The 16,500-nt window shown below is 56.4% G+C and overlaps 1 protein-coding gene and 1 long non-coding RNA gene across 2 annotated transcripts in view; one reads left to right on the plus strand and one right to left on the minus strand.

Moving 5' to 3' along the window:
* HPCAL1 (hippocalcin like 1) overlaps positions 1-16,500 on the minus strand; it is a 70,354-nt gene that overhangs the window by 32,972 nt on the left and 20,882 nt on the right. The window lies entirely within an intron of this gene.
* Positions 3,521-10,959, plus strand: LOC119259560 (uncharacterized). The gene is made up of 3 exons (XR_005128496.2): positions 3,521-4,160; positions 7,082-7,194; positions 10,264-10,959. It is a non-coding gene; the product is annotated as an uncharacterized LOC119259560 (long non-coding RNA).

Genomic DNA, 16,500 nt, shown 5'->3' on the forward strand with positions numbered 1-16,500 from the left:
AGCAGCTCCCCTAAACCGAGGGGCCACACAGAGGCAGATACGCAGTCCCAGGAGCCCCGAGGCTCTGCAGTCCTCCCCAAGTGCGGGGCCAGCAGAGGGTGAGCTCCCTAAGCTGGGGGCGGGGCTCAGTTCACACAGCCCAGCTCTCAGAAACACCCTCCTGGCGGGGTGTCACCCTAACCTCGAGGACAGACGTCTGCAGGAGCGACTCCCCTGCGTACTTCAGAGGGGACAACAGCCCCACTGAGCTCGAGCACAGGCTGGAGAGCAGGAACGGGCCTAAACCCGCAGGCTGGGAGAGCCCCTGTCCCTCTGGGGCCGGATGCCCCAGCCCCACCTGCTCCTCACCCTTCCCTGCACAGGCTGTGCAAACGCCACCCTTGGGGCCATCCCTCACTGGGTGTCTTTCTAGGGTAGGGGGCAAGAGACAGCAGCACCCCCTTCACAGGAGGTGGGGAGAGGGCAGGGAAGCCTGGAGGCTTCTTCGAATAATGAGCCTGCGTTTGGCACAGCCAGGGCCTGCCCTCCCTCTCCCCCCGCAGCAGAAACGGGATCCCGTGTCTGCAGATAAGCACCAGGTGGGCCGGTCCTGCTCCTGCCAAGCGCAGAGGTTACAACAGAACATTGTGAAGGCCTCGCCCCCCCCCCTCGCCTTTCCTTCCCCTTTCCTGCCCCAAGGAGCTAAGGTGCGTCTGAACAAGGAGGGAGAGGGACCGACGCCGCCCTCCCTTCTCTCCACCAAGGTCCTAACACTCCCAGGATCTCTCTCCCCAGGGTGGGGCCCCGGCCTCTCCCCCACCCTCCCTGGGGAGCAGGACCAGCAGAATCAGACCTGGGGCCTGTCCCCACCTGAAGGCCCAGGTGCCAGCCCACGCCTGGGCTCTTCCCGCCGCCCCCCCCAGGGAACAGCACCCGGCAAGGTTCCAGCCAGACTTGGGGGTTGGGCCACCCCAATTCAAGGACAGCAGCACCCAGCTGAGCAGGCCCCAGGCCCTGTTCTACCACTTCCTGTCTGGGTGACCTTGGGCTCATTTCTCAACCTCGCGGGGCCTCGTTCCCTCATTAAAGGGATGGTGACTCCCGCTCAAGGCTGCCGCCAGAGTCGAATCAGCTCATGTCTAGGAAAGCGCTTGGCGACCTTCCTTGAGGGCGACGGAAATGTGGCGAATGCCATTCCCGAGACTACGGCGGGAGAGAAGCCCTCGCCCCTCGGCTGCGATGGGGTGACACTGGGAACTTAGAGGGGCCTTCGGCATCCTGGGCACAGCGCAATGGACGCAGCCCAGGAAATCATTTAAAATAACTGACACACCCATCAAGTCCCCAAGCCCCCTGAGGCCAGAGAACGTCGAGGCCAAGGTCCTCCGTGGGGATTTCCCCCGCTGATGCTCTGACGGCCATGGGGGGACGTGATTCAATTCCCGAGCGCACAGTGAGTCCTCAGATACCCTTGCCCCACCAGATGAAAGGCGACTAAAGTCAGGAACCTTCTGGAATGAGCCTGGGGCGCACCCCACACCTCACACAGCTTTCCTGTCCCCTGGGGATATGTTTTTCAAAGGAACATTTAATGAGATGATAAGATGCTGCTGTTTTTGGTTTTGCTTTCTACGCCTTTCAGCCTCTCAGACCCGGGCCCTCTCCATGAGGGCGGCCAGGGATTCTACCTCTCACGTACCTCCCTGGCCCCCCGGAACCCCCAACTCCCCCCCAACCCTGCGGGGCCACAAAGCATCGGCCTAGGGTTCCTTCCAGGGAAGCCCTACACCGTCCCCCCCCGGGAGGGGTAGGGCCTCTCTCCTCAGGCCCACACTCCCTGGTCAACAGGCTCTTGGGACCTGGCCACCCCGGAATCCGGGGCCTTTCTAGTGACCGAGACCCCAGAGCTGAGGGTGGGACCGCTCACAGGGTGTCCAGGGCTCAAAGGCTGGCAGAGGGGCAAGACCAACTCACAGTCTCCCGGTGTGGAGACCAGAGCAACCAGCGAGCCGTGCCCAGGGCATCGCGAGGCCCTGACCCTCTCTAGATAGGGAAGTGGATGCGCCCACTGGGGTCGGGGCTGAGTAAGGGGAGTTGGGGCGGAGGGTCCACTGACTACCCCTTCAGGACCTTGAGGTGGCTGGAGTCAGGGACCCTAGAGGAAGGGACGTGGGGGCTGGTGTCTGGTTTGAGGGGAGGCCCCACAGCCCCAAAGGCTAGCGTGCTGGAGGCCTAGAGACGCGGATTCCTTTCCTGGGCCAGGGATAGCCGGGGTTTCCACCTCAGGAGAGGGCCAGAGGGACAGGCCCCAAGGGCCAAGGGCAGGAGAAAGGCTGCCCCTCACCTACCCTCTGACCTTGCTGTCACCACAATGGCGGTGAGGACAGACCCAAAGGGACAGAGAAGGGCAGGGAGGCTGGGAACAAAGACGCCCAACTGCTATCCGCCATCCCTGCCTGCAGAGGAGGCAGGTAAGAGGGAGCCCCACTGACTCCAGGGAGAGCCAGGTGGTCCCACTGTGACCTGTCCTGAGGGCACGGGGGTGAGGGCCCCATGGCCTCTGCAGACCCCCACAGCTGCTTGTAGGGAGGGGAAGGGGGAGGAGGCACTTCACATGGACCAGCCACGCCGACCCCACAGCTGTCTTCCCTTCACAGGGCCGGGCCAGTCTGGGCCTCCTTTAGCCTTTGTGGGGGAGAGGGGGTGCATACGGCAATCGGGGTGGGAGCTGCCTCCACGGGGAGGAAGCAGGGTTGGAAAGACGGGCAGGTGCTGCAGCTCAAGTCACAAGGTCACAGCCATGTCTCCCACAGAGGCCAGTGAGGTGGGGGCCGCTGGGGACCAGGTGTCCACCCCCAGCCTCCCTCTGCCTCCCCTCCCTCGCCAGCACAGCGGCAACTATTCCTGCCGAAAGACTTACTATGTCATGAGAGTGCTGCTGCGGACGCTGCTGGGGGCAGGAGCCTGTGGGGAGGAGCAGGAGTAAATATTACTCTGCAAGCGCCTGGGGGGCGGGAACAGCACCCCACAATCCCGGGCAGCCCTCGCCCAGGGCATCTAATGAAGATGCAGGAGGCGTTTGCTCTTCCTGCTTCAGTCCTGGAGGACACGCGTCCAGCGCGCGAGACCAGCCGGGCTCTGCCTGCACCGCTGACCCCACCGGGGCCGCTCCCTCCGCCCTCCCCCGGGGTGGTCACGGGGCACCTGTGGGCATCCGGCCCGAGGCAGCGGCCTCACATCCAGGGCCCACAGCGTAGACAGAGAAGCAAGATAAGAACCCACCACAAGGGAACAAGGGAGGATGGTCGTGAAGTGGGGTAAGCCCAGGTGTGAATTTCCAGGGGGTGTCATTTCGCAGAGTGGCCGGGGCCTACCACAGTCCCCCGTTTGCTGGCACCCCTCCCACCCCGCCTGGCCGCCCCGTGTCTGTGTCTTCCTCACAACTGTAGCTACTAAAATGTCCTTTCTACTAAAAAAGAATGTAATACCAGATAAGAACTTTTATATCCTTATTTGATAAAACATAGTTACCCTGTATTGATCCTAGTTTTTTTCTCAATTTTAATTCTTATGGAAATAACACTGATTGCAACACTATGTGTCTGGTCTTTATCCTTGAGTCTGTTTTTTAAGGTTAACCGAGTCACAGAATCCTAAAGCTGGGGAGCCTCTGCCTTTGCCTTGGGCCCTAAAACTGGACTTTCCCCCCGACTACTTTTCACCCCCAACCTCACCCCTGCGAGACCCACTCTCCAACCCGGGGCACCTGGGTGACGTCCTATCCTCTGCCAGGCCTGAAGTGACCGAGGCCTCAGGAGGTGAGGGGTGCCAGGACCTGCCTGGCTGGCTGTGCTCCTGACCTCAAGGTCCCACGCCCAACAGTCTTCACTTCGTTGGCTGTCAAACCTCAAACTTCTGAGGCCAGCAGGACATAAACACTCCCCACGCGACAGACACAGAAACGGAGCCTGAGACCACCCCAAATTCCCCAAAATCAACAGCAAGGAAGAGAACTGTATCCTTGCGGATGCTCCCAGCCCACGGCACGGAACTGTCTCTCCCGTGGCGACATGGTCCACCCAGGCCCACCCACCCTTCCCTGCGGAACCGGCAGCGGCCTCTTCCCATGATTCATCACTGGCCCCAGCATGTTTCCAGTAGCCGGCTCAAATCCAAAAGTGGTAAGTGTCAAACCTGTTCAGAATTTTTGTTCTGATGTCAGGAATAGTACCTGCTTGGGTCAGAGAGACTGGAAGATTCTGTTCATTCCACTGCAAGCGCGTGTGCAGGGCAGAATGTTCCAGGCCTTCTCAGAAGGCAGAATTGAGCCCGGGCCTGGGCTCCCGCCCCTCCTTCCTCTCGTAGGGACCCTGAGCTGGGTGCTGCAGGATCTCCTGGCCCTGGGCACCGAGTCCCCAGAGGGCAACAGAGGAAGGGACAGACCTGGGTCTTGCTCCGGCAGGCCTGACCCGAGCCAGGGAGACCAGCTGGCTGGGGATGAGGTCAATGGCTTCCAGGATAATTAAGTCAGATCCAGACAAACCTACTGGGAAATCAGCCCATTAGGGAAAAGAGAGGTTTAGACCAGAATGGGAGGTTTTCGGTGATACCAGGGAGGGCATCAAGGTCTATTTTGTATCCTAAGAAGGCGCTAAAGGGATGGGGTGAGGGGGAAGGGGAAGGGCAGGGCCCAAACAGGTGGAAGCAACAGGGAGCAGACAGCGCGCCCTCCCCCCCCACACACTAGAAATCCGAGTTGGGGAAAAGAGCAGGGAAGAGAGTGGACAGCAGTACTCCTGGGAGGTTAGTTTCTGAAATAATGGCCTTGGTGCCGGGGGTTGAGTGCCGCGCTGTGAGGCTGTCCGCAGCTTCTGCAGCGCCGGTTTGATTCCCGGCCGGCCAGGGAGATTCCCACATGGGAAGGCAGACCTCTCCTGTCTCCCCGCTGCTCCCGCGCTCAGCATATTGTCTTCCTGCTTCATTCATGTCACAGCAGGTGTCCACGCCTCGTTCCTTTTCACTGAGAAATAATATTCCATGTTGGAGAGGCCGCGTTTTGTCTAGCCACTCACCCTTGCTGGGCTGTTTCCTCACTGTGCACAAGCCTCGCGCATGGAACACAAGTTTCCGGTTCTCAGCCTATACCTGGGAGTGGAGCTGTCAGCCCGATGGGTAACCTTTTGAGGAAATGCCGCACTGTTTTCCAAAGCAGCTGCATCATTTCAATCCCATCAGCCACACTCAAAGGTCCTGATTTCCCCAAGTCCTCACCCATAGTTGGGCTTATCCGACCTGATTCCAAACATCTTAGCAGTACAAAATGGCGTCTCACCATGGTCTGGGTTTGAGTTCCCCGGTGACTGATGAACCACGGAGACCAACTGGCTGCAGACATGAGGGTTTACTTCTGGAGTCTCCATCCTATTGCACCTTATCATACGCCTGTCCTCATGCGAGCTCCACACCATCTGGACCACTAATGCGTTGTAATAAGTTTCAAAATCAGGAAGTGTGAGTCCTCCCATTTACTACTTCTTTTTCATGGCTGCTCTGTCTATTCTGGGTCCCTTGAGTTTCCACATGAATTTTACAATCAGTTTGTCAATTTCTGCAGAGTTCAGCTGGAATTTTCACAGGGGTTTTGTTGAATCAGAGATAAACTTGGAAGCAATGCCCTTGCTCAATGAACATAGTACGTCTTTCGAAATATTGAGTTACTGTCTTGCATTTGGGGGGGACGGGGAGGAAGCTACTGTACATGAATTTGTTTGCTTAACGGTCAGATTGTTCATTGCAAAATGCAAGTCATTTTTCCATGTTGATCTTACATTTCACAAACTTGCTAACTTTGCTTACTAGTGACTTATAGTTCTCTTAATGGACTCCTCAGGACTTTGTATATAGGTGTGCTTTGTTTTCTCACACCTCCTTTTATCGTGTTTTGCAGATATTACTTTTTTGTTTCAAACAGATCACAGCTTTGCATTGAACAAGTCCGTTGGCGGCTTTTTTCCAGTAGCATGAGCCCACTTGGTGTCTCTGTGGCATATTTAATTAAGCTATGCACACTATTTTTAAGACAAAATGCTACTGCACGTTTAGTGCACTGCAGCAAAATGAAGGCATAACTTTTACATGCACTGGGGAACCAGACATTCATGTGGCCGACTGTAAAGTGTGATGCTTGCTTTGCTGTGGTGGTTTGCTCTGAGGTGTGCCTGTAACAAAATCATGTCATCTGCAGACAGTTTTGCTTCTTACTTCCAGGTCAAGAGGCATCTTATTTCCTCTTCTTTCAGAAGAGTTGTGGCTAGAACTTCTGGAACAATCTTGAATAGAAGGGGCAACAAGAGACATTCTTGTTGGGTTCCTGGGGTTGGAGAGAATGCTCTCAATCTTCCACTACTGCGTGTGATGTTGGTCATGACATGTTTAAATTTAAAAACTTCAGGCTGGAAGTGACAAGACTATGAGGTTTGTCCAAGTAGATAAGAGAGAGAAATCACAACACTTTCTGTCTACAGAAGTAAGCAGAGATATGAAGAACCAAGAAAAAGCAGAGCTCTACCAGCCCCGGCTGGGGACAGTCCCCATGACGCACGGGGTGGGTCAGACCCTGGGGAGGGCAGTTCTCTGAGCTCATCAAGAATCTAAGGAGGTGGTATTTGCCCTCAAACTTGCCTGTGCAGCTGTACTTGTCCAATTACATAAATGATTACATTTTATGTAAACCCTCGGAATAGAAGCTAAAAAGCAACTGAAACAGAATTGAAGGTTTGGGGAAGATTGCTGTCAAATGAGGCGTGGACAAAACAGCTAGATACTATTCGGGTGTAAGAAAATCTGTAAGTACTGGGCATTCAGTTTTTACTTCACTCGGAAGAAAGAGAATTGCACAAAATCGATCAAAGAAAAATGCAAAAAAGACAATGGAGGCCATCATTCTGGGGGGCTGTTAATCCTAGAAAGGCCTTAGCCCTGAATCAGGAGATGGGGGAATAAACGCATGTTTTCGGTTCGGATGAAATGCCTTCTGTGCAAATAAAATGTTCCTGGTATATTTGTATCATTTTATGACCCCCTTTTAAACCATCTTTTTCAGTTAACCAACTCACTGACACGGCCGACCGACAGTACTGGAACCAAGAGCTTCTCCTGGGCACCATGGCATGGTGGTTACCTGGGCTTTGGTAAAGTCCTACCCCTGCTGGGCAGGTGAGACAAGATGTCAGTTCTTCTTCCACTTCACCATTTGGTATTTTCAAGACTTTCTACTAAGTCCATACAGCTTTATAATAATATAGGGCAAAATTTCTTTTTTAAGATTCTGATCCTGTAACTTCCTGCTAATGATGGGGAGAATTCAGAAACGGGCACTGGCCTGGCTGGGCGGTCCTGGCCAATAAGGTGCCCAGGGCTACAGGTGAAGCTATGGGCATATGAGAAGGGACAGCACACAGCTGACCCCCCAGGGCTCTCTGACTGGACGGGGTTCCTACTCGCTGCTGGAGCTAATAAAACCCGGAAGCAGACCCCCAGTGGGCACCGGCCCTGAGCTCTGGGAATGAGGCCGCTGCTGCCCCTGACAGGCTGGAGTCACACCCCACTGCGCAGATCTGGGTTTCCTGGGAGAGGGCCAGGATTTGTAGTATTTTTAAAGAAACACGAAGTTTCCGTTTTGATTTATGCAAAATGAGAGAGGAAGAGGTGGTTTCACTGCACCTAAATTCCTCCTGGAGGCTTCGCTTCCCTACCCAGCAATACGCTGGGTTTGCAGGAGGCTTCGGAGCAGCTGATCACAGCCTGGTTCTCCTGTCGCCGGGGTAGGGAAGTGGGGCTGGGAAGGCAGGGATGTGTGTTCTGATTTGTATCTCACGTCCTTCAACTGCACCCCCACCCCTCAACCTCACACTCATAATGAGCTTTCCTTATGTTTGAAATACATCCGTAGGCCTGGGAGCCTGAATCAGGCAAGTCACAGAAATGAAGGAATTGGGGAGCCGAGTCCACTGGGCCCGGGCTCTGTGCCAGACACCACGGGGATACCAGGGATACAGGAGGGGCTCAGAACTCCCCCATCCCCGCAGGCACCAATCAACAGCCACTGGCATATCATGGAAAGGGGTGCGCAACAGGGCGTGCCTAAAACTGCAGGGGACTGGCCGGCAGAAGGACCCAGAGGCTGAGCAGGGCTGGAAGGAAGGGAAGGGTGTGGCGGGTTGGGACTGACACCCAAGATCGGATCCTGGAAACTCAAGCAGCAGGAAGCCGGCCAAGAGCCGGGTGTGGGCGGCGCCATCTGAAACTGGTTTCCTCCCCACTCCTTCCCCCTCCATCCGCTCCGGGGCTGGAGCCTGGGGTAAGGAGCTTGGCGGGGCGGGTCGCACAGCTCACACCCATTTGAGGTGCTATGGGCAGGCAGCACGGGCTCCAGAGGGGGCTTTTCCCGGAAGCACTGCACACCACGGGCCCTGACGGCTGGGAGAGGTGCTCAGAGGCGGGCCCATGGGTGCACCACCAAACCAACGAACCTGCAAGCAAGTCGCTCCAAAGCCAGGGCCCAGGTATGGCCACATCCCCGCGGGGTGGCCTGTGCGTCCACTGAACTCACGTGAACGGTTTCCACCACCAGCCTCCCCCTGGGCCAGGGCTCTGCAGAGTGAGATCCAGGGACAGGACGCCAGGGCTTAGCTGTGGGCGCCTCTGAGGATGAAGCTTGCACCAGAACCCCGGAGCGCCTGGTCCAGATGTGTGGGCGGGAGTGGAGAGGGAGCAGTGCAAGCAATGAACCAGATGTGGTCACAGGGGCCTGAGCCCGCCGGGGGAAGAGAGAAGGCGGGGGAGGGGGAGTGTGTGTGTGTTGTGGGGAGTGTGCACTGGGGGGAGGGTGTGTGTGGTGTTTGTGTGGGGTGATTGTTCTGTGTGGGGTGTGTATGTATATAGTATGTGTGTCATATGTGGTGTGTGAGGTGTGTGTGGCATGTGCGGTGTGTGTGTTGTATGGCGTGTGGTGTGATTGTTGTGTGTGAAGTATATGTGTATGCTGTGTGCCATGTGGTGTGTGAGGTGCATGTGGCGTGTGTGTGTGTGTTGGCGCAGAGGAGAAACGGAGGCAATGCCGTGTTGTGTTGAAAACACAGCCCATTTGGCTCTGCTTGATGCTCACGGCGCGAGCACCCGGTCACCCTAAGAGGCGGGAAACGCGTGTGACTCTGCTCACGGGCTGGTGACCCCAGCGAGGGGCCTCTGAGCTGATGGTTCACACTCCCTGAAGACACAGACACCGGCGGGGCCTCTAGATGCTCCTCTGTTTAACTGTCCCTAGAAGACGGATCTGCCACCTCATTCCAGAAGGAAAGAAGCCACGGGAGGTGGAGGAGGGCAGATAAGTCAGCTTTGGGGGTGAAGGCACCTCCTCAGAGACTCCAGAGGCTGGTCCTAAAGGGGGCACACGGGCTGCTAAGTGGTCAGTGAGGGGCTTCCCCTTCTGTCCCGCCGTGCTGGTCCTCCACCAGCCCCAGAGCTCCCGGGCCTGGCCTCTGCGGGGCCCAGCCCCCAGGTCTAGACACCTGTCATGTCCCCAACGGGGATCCAGCCGTGTCCTCCACATCCCCTGCTTCAGCTCAGAGACCAGAATGACCAGACCAGCACCTGCCCCGGAAGCAGTCGGCTCCTGCACTGACCGAGGAGGTCTGAGGCCTCCCAGACACAGGCGCACACTCACACACACACCCCTCCCGCACACGCTCAGACGGCCCCAGGCCCAGGCTTCCACTACAGCCACAATCACCCGGCGGGGCTTGGGTCCCCAGACCATCTGTGGGTTCACACTCCCCAGAGGTGACCAGATGTTCGCAGTGGCCACCCCTCTGGGAAGGGGTACACACACTCGTTTCTCCAACGAACAGGTTCAGATCACGTTTACAGGCAGAGAAAAGCTAAAGCGTGCAGTTCTGCAACGTCTGCATGGAAGCCGCACGGCCGCGCGGCCGCGTGAGTCCCCGTCTCGCCTGGTCCACACCGCGCGGCAGAGCGGCCAAGGGCAGGAGGCGGGAGAGCAGGACGAGCTGCCCCGACATTATCTTCACTCCTGGGAAAAGGCTTCTCTGCTGTTTCCCAAAGGGGGGTGGGAAGAGGAGAGCTGGGAGGCGAGGGAAGGGGGAGCATGCATGGGTGGTTTCGAGAAGCCTCTTACTCATTTGATTATAAAATATTTCTGAGCCACCAGATGGTATAATAGCAGCTGCCGATGCCCGCATAGCTTTTGTTAATTTCTTTGTGCAGGGCTCCATTTCAGGGCTGATGGGCCATACCCTGGAGTTCCAGAAAGACCAGAAGGAACACAGCGCCTGCGGCCCGAGCAGACGCACCTGCACTGCAGGTCCCAGACCCAGGCACCTGGAGGCAGGAGAGCAGGAGCTGCCAAAGGCCCCCAGCTGGCTCCAGGCCACCCCCCTTCCCCCCCATCTGGGCGCTGTCACATAATTAACTGTGGCCGCTGGACACTTCCCTCCCTTCCAGGGCCGCAGCTGGGAGGAACAAACATCAAAGTCCACGTCTCCCCCGTCCTCCAAGATCAAAGCCGCGGGGCTGAGGAGGTCACCACGGCTCCTGCTTGGCTTGTTCTTGCTTTCCATTTTCTGTGTGGTTTTTCCTAAGAGACCCTTCAGTCCTGGTCCTGCCACTGCTCGATAACCTAGTCAAAAAGCAACAGGCTCGGGGGCCTCCCTGGTGGCGCAAGGGGTTAAGATACAACCTATGAAGCTATCCACAGCCACTGCAGCATGAGTCTGATCCCCGGCTAGGGAGCTACCCACATGGCGCAGCAGACCTCTCCTGACTCCCCGCTGCTCCCCTCAGCAGTATTTTCGGTCCTTCTGCCTGTTCTGCTCCCCACTCTGTCTCTGGTGAGTCCTCTCACCCCCCGCACCTCTGGCCTGTACCCCAGTTCTTGTATGCATAAATGAATAAATCTTTTCAACAAAGAAAAAAAAGCAACAGGCTCAGCCCTGTGGCCTCAGGCCTGGGCCATCAGCTCTGCTGGCTCCACCTTCAACAGAGGCTCAGTGGTGCTCTCCATGGCTGCCCAGAGAGGCTGCCGGAGGCGCACACCTACAGTGGCTTGCTCTGGAGCAAGCCCCTGGCAAGAGTGCAGCCTGGCCATCTGTCCCTGAGTGCCAGGGACTCAGGCCCTCCCCTCCCCTCCCCTCCCCTTCTCTGGCCGCTCCCCTAGCCCCGACCCCTTCCCCACGCAGAGTGGAGAGAGCAGCAGAAAGACTTCTGATGCCCTCAGCGTCTGGTCAGAAGCCCCTCCCAAGGAGTCTCCTGTTTCTGGTTTCAGACACAGTTTTCACCAGATCCAGTTGGGCTGCCCCGACTGGGCACTGGCCACGCTCAGGGTAAGATCTGCAGAAAGGCAGTTACAGCCACACACCCACTCAGCAGAGACACCCCTCTCCCGCTGAAGCTACTCCTCACCCTGCAGATGCTGCAGACTTCTAGAAGCCTCCAAAGAAAGAAGTAAAGGCCCTCAGGGCAGAGGCCACTTACTGCAGCAGAGGCTGGGCTGGCTCACGGCGTGAGGAGTACCCACTCTCCTGGCAGGGCCGGGCATCGGCCAGCACACAGGGAAGAGAATCCCCACCGCGCTGCATTCAGCCTGCTCAGGAGAGAGCCACGGTGCCAGCCCTCTTGTTGGAAGGGCAGGGAGGGAGCTGAGTAATGAGCGGCATGTTTGGGGGCTGGAACAGGCCTGGGGGTGCTAGCATGGATGCCTAAGAACAGTTTTTGGCAGGACAAACGCCCGGGGTGGAGGGGGATCCAAACAGGAATGAAAAGGAGCAAATATTTCCCTTGTCTTAAAACCCTGCCCCCCTCAACCCTGATCTTAGGGAGGAAGAAATCGGCCCGCTCCTCCTGCCATCCCACAGGGCCGGCTCAGGAGCCAGCACCCCACCCCCAACACTGCGTGGCTCAGTTGGGCCAGCGGGGCTGCGCCGGTGGGGAGGCCAAACAGCCTTGGATTCAGGCCATAGGACATAGAGACTGGAGAGCCTTAAGGCCAGGCCGAAGAGTTCTGACCCGTCTGGGGAGGGCGCCCGCTTCAGTGGGGAACGGACTGTGCCTCCGGGCCTGGTGACCAAACAAAACTCCGCTAGAGAGAGGCGCTTAAGGCTGGGCTTAAGCTCATCTGGCTCTTGACAGCCTTAGCACATGCTGTTCCTTCTGCCTGGAATGCACTCAACCCAGCCCCCTCCCTCCCCCGGCTAAAATGCCAGCAGCCCTCTCCCCCAGGCTGGGCTCCTGGGCCCTCTGGGCATTGCCTTGGGACTGGATCATCATGTTCATCCTCCCCCACCCGCCTGAGGCCCCAGGCGGCCACTCCATCGCACGGCCTGGCGCTCTCTGGCCTCACAAAACAAGGCCGGGATTCCAGGGGCGCCTTTGCAGAGGACAAAGCAACCCCCTGAGTGGAGCAGGGCACGGCGTCCACCCCCAGTTCACCCAACGACAAGTTAATAATTTACTCACCAGCAAGGAAAATCTGTCTCAAATCTAACAAACTCCCAGTGAGCATGCTGGACATGAAAGACCCCTTCAGCTCCCAACTTCTGGATCTTCTTAAACGCTAGCCTTGTCCCCGAGGCGATCAGGAAGGGGTTGCCTTGAAGAGGTCACAACCCTCCAGAAGCCCTGGGCCCTTGCCAATCTCTGCTCCTGGGCCCTTCTCCCTCGGGCAGGCTGATGGCATGACCTCAGCAGCCTGGAATCGCTACCCAGTTTTATACCAGCCAGCAGCTCCCACCTACGTTTCTCAATGTTTTTGGGCAGCTTCCAGAGAGCAAGGAGAGAGTTTCTGCTTAAAAACCCCACCCTACCCTGAGGTCACAGGCCAGCCCCACGAGGGGACACTGAACAGAAAGCCCCCCACTCCCACGACAAATCGAGAGCCCTGGGCAGTCAACCTAGTCTTTAAGAAAATTGCCAAGGGCCTCTCTGGCGGCGCAGGGGGTTGAGCGCAGTGCTGTGAGGCTGTCTGCGGCCTTTGCCCGTGAGTTCAATCCCTAGCTGGCGGGGGAGCTACCCACATGGCGCAGCAGACCTCTCCTGTCTCCCCGCTGCTCCCCTCATTAGTGTACTTTGGTACATCTGCCTGTTTTGCTCCCCACTCTCTCTGGTGATTCTTCTCACCCCCCCACCCCCGCGATTCTGGCCTGTACCCCGCTTCTTAAGAAAAAAAAATTGCCAGGACTGCCCATTTAGAGCCCGACTCCGCAGAAAACCTGCCTCTGGGTGCGGTCGACGGAGCTTGGTGTGCAGCCGGCCCGTGCGGCTGTGCGGGGATCGAGAATCCGTGCCTTGCTGGACGGGAAGGAGGGAACGCGTTAGCCCAGGGGAGAAGTCTGGGGGTCCATTTAGAAGCTGTCTTGACTGTAAGAGCTCTTCTAACCACAGGAAAGTATACAGGACAGGGCGCAGGGACAGGGAGGCAAGGGCTCCCCTGTGCCAGGCAAGGGCTCTCCCCGTTGGGTCTCCGGCCAGTCTGCACCAAGAGAGCTACCAGCGCGGGCCTCTCGAGTCACTTCTGCGCCTCGCACGCTGAAGCAGGTGCCACCGCCCTCAGCCCTTGCTGGTGGACATGCCTGTGGACAGACTGCTGCTGTCTGTCCATCCATCAGTGATGGACTTGAGGCCTTTCCACTCCCGGGCTCCTCGGAAGGACGCTGCGGAGCTTCGTGTGCAGGCCTGCGTGAGTGTGTCTCTTGGGTCTACACCTGGGGAAGGAACTGCTGGGTCATTCGGGAACTGTTTCATTCTGTGAGGAAGCGCGAGGTGGTTTTTCCAAAGCACGCGCCCCATTTTTATATCCCCTCCCAGCAGCACACGCGTGTTCTCACTTCACCTCTTCACCAGCACCTGGGATTGCTGTCTTGCTCACTCTGGCCATCCTGGCAGGGGCGGTGGGGGGATCCATCTATATGATGTTCACACCACATGTCCGTGAATCCTGGTCCTCACACAGAGGAAGGAGGCAGAGAGGATTCTGACGTTTCATAGAGGAGTTACAGGCAACTCAGAGAAAATGAAAAAACTGACAGAAAGTCATCGGAAATAAAAGGCACAGGTACTATTCCTGGCTCAGTTCCTCCCTGGACCCGCTAGACACTGGCAGTTCTACAAGGGACAAGCAAGGGCTCCTGGCATTTACTTTGAACGGCCCCTTCCCCACCCGCCCCAACATGCGGGCTGGAGAGATTTCAGCATGTCCTCAAACCTCAAACCAGCATGTCCTCAAACGCAAGTCCTCAAACCAGGCTACCCGGTCTGGAAGGTGCCGCTCCTCAGAAAAGGTCGCCTCCTCAACCACAGCCACATCTCTTCAGTTCTAACAGGATTTGAAATGCTCCCTTAACTTCTAAAAATAGTAAATCCCCTCCCCAAGCCAGTATGGTCGCCTATACGTTAATACAGATTAGACCAACGCAGCCATAGCCAGCTCGTCCTCAGAGGACAGGTGAAGGAGCTTCACCAGGGGTGCCAGCAGGGCCCCCCTCAGTACAAGATGGCCACCAGGTCCCCCTCAGGACAAGGTGGCCTCCAGGCCCTCCTCAAGACAAGACGGTTGCCAGGGGCCCTCCTCAGGACAAGATGGCCGCCAGGCCCACCTCAGGACAAGGTGGCCTCCAGGCCCTCCTCAAGACAAGATGGTTGCCAGGGGCCCTCCTCAGGACAAGATGGCCGCCAGGCCCACCTCAGGACAAGGTGGCCACTGGGCATATCGGGAAATGCAGTGGGAGAGCAGCAGGGGAAAGGCCAGGCCATAGGGTTGGCTTTATCAATGAAATGTGAGGTGAATTGGTAAGTCGTCCAGGTCAACTGCTGAACGGAAGTTGAAAGCATGGACACGGGCCCCCACTGCTGTTCTCCTCCTCCATGAGTCCAAGGGGAGAGTTTGGGGGGGTCCGCTCTGCCAGCCTGGGTCCCAGAGGGACCCACAGTGTACAGGGGATAGTCTTGGAGCCTAAGTGGTTGCGAACCACAGAGACAGGGACCATTTGTTACCAGAGTATGACTTGGCGGCCTGACGCACAGTCGTGCCTCTACGCATACAAAACTGCAAACAGCCTAATGGCTGACTAAGTACTCTGTGTCTGTGTGTGTGTGTGTGTGAGTGTGTGTGTGTGTGTGTGTGTAGAGAGAGAGAGAGAGAGAGATGTAGCGGCAAAGAATCTGTTCTCCCTTGGAGAGAGAACCAAGTGCCACAAACACCTTGGAGATCAATTTAGTAACAAATGGTAATATGGACACAGATCTAGCAATTCTACTGCTGGAGAGTCTGGAGCTCTCATTGTAGTTTTCTGCTCCAACTAAGTATCTTAGAACAGCAAAAGGGTTGTTCTGGGTGGGGAATGCAGTGCGGTGCAGCATTCCGTGTACCTCTTTCATGGAGCTGGGCTGTTGTCTGGGCTGCAGTTTCATCCGAAGGCTAGACTGTGATGGGGCCTCCCACAGGGCCACCTCAAGACATGGCATCTGGCCTCCAAGAGATAACAAGAGAGGACACCCAAGATGGAAGCCACATCTTTCTTTAACTTAACATGTAAGGGACATGGATCTTCTGCCATTTTCCATTGCTTAGAAGCAAGTGAGTACATCTGGTCCACACCCAGACTGCCTCCCACGGTGCCAAGGAGAAGCCAGTGTTCATCACAGCATTTTCTATAACAGTGAAAACATGGAAATGACCTTAATGTATATGACCTGGGAAATGGTGGCTGATGGAGAGAATGGAACTTAATCAGCAGTTACCCAAAGGGGGAGTTGGGGGGAGGAAGAAGAAAACCATGAGCCCCATCTATGGATCAACGTGATTAAGCTCGCAAACTGTCTAACAAGCTGTCAACAGGGAACTATAAAGCGATATGAACAGCTAGTAGAACAAGAATTTACGAGCATTCCTAACACATTAAAAACTCAGGCTTATTTGTCTAAGCAATGCACATGTGTGGTCAGAGCACAAAGTACGTGTGGACACAGCGCCCACCTTCTGCAGGGGGAGTAGAGAGAAGAGGGGGGTTCCACTGGGCCTGCCATCTTTCCAGATCTTCACAGAACAAGTGACGAGAATAGCATCTAATTCCTGCTAAAATCTACACACACGTCCATCGCACGTGTCCCAGGACGCCACACAGATGGACACGCGGGGCGTCCTTTGCTTCCACCACCGACTGATGTCGCTGGTGCCGTCTCCGTCAGTCTGGGTTTCCAGGCCTCAGAGATGCCTCAAAACAGACAGGAACGAGTGCCCAGTGGGGTATAACGGAGTGCTAATGAGTTATTTGGGGTGTCATGTGGTTAGGGGGCATTTTTTTTTACTCTTCCAAGTTTTCCAATCTTACCAAAGTGATGCAGATTTTTTTCATGTGCAACAAAATATTTTTTGCAAAAATAAAGTTAGGCTCAAAAGCACAATGAAAACCAGAACAGGCTGGCTTCACGATCAGGGGAACTGCAGTGTCC

This window comes from Talpa occidentalis, unplaced genomic scaffold (assembly GCF_014898055.3).
Source record: "Talpa occidentalis isolate TD23 unplaced genomic scaffold, MPIMG_talOcc4v2.1 talOcc4.5, whole genome shotgun sequence".
Taxonomy (NCBI): domain Eukaryota; kingdom Metazoa; phylum Chordata; class Mammalia; order Eulipotyphla; family Talpidae; genus Talpa; species Talpa occidentalis.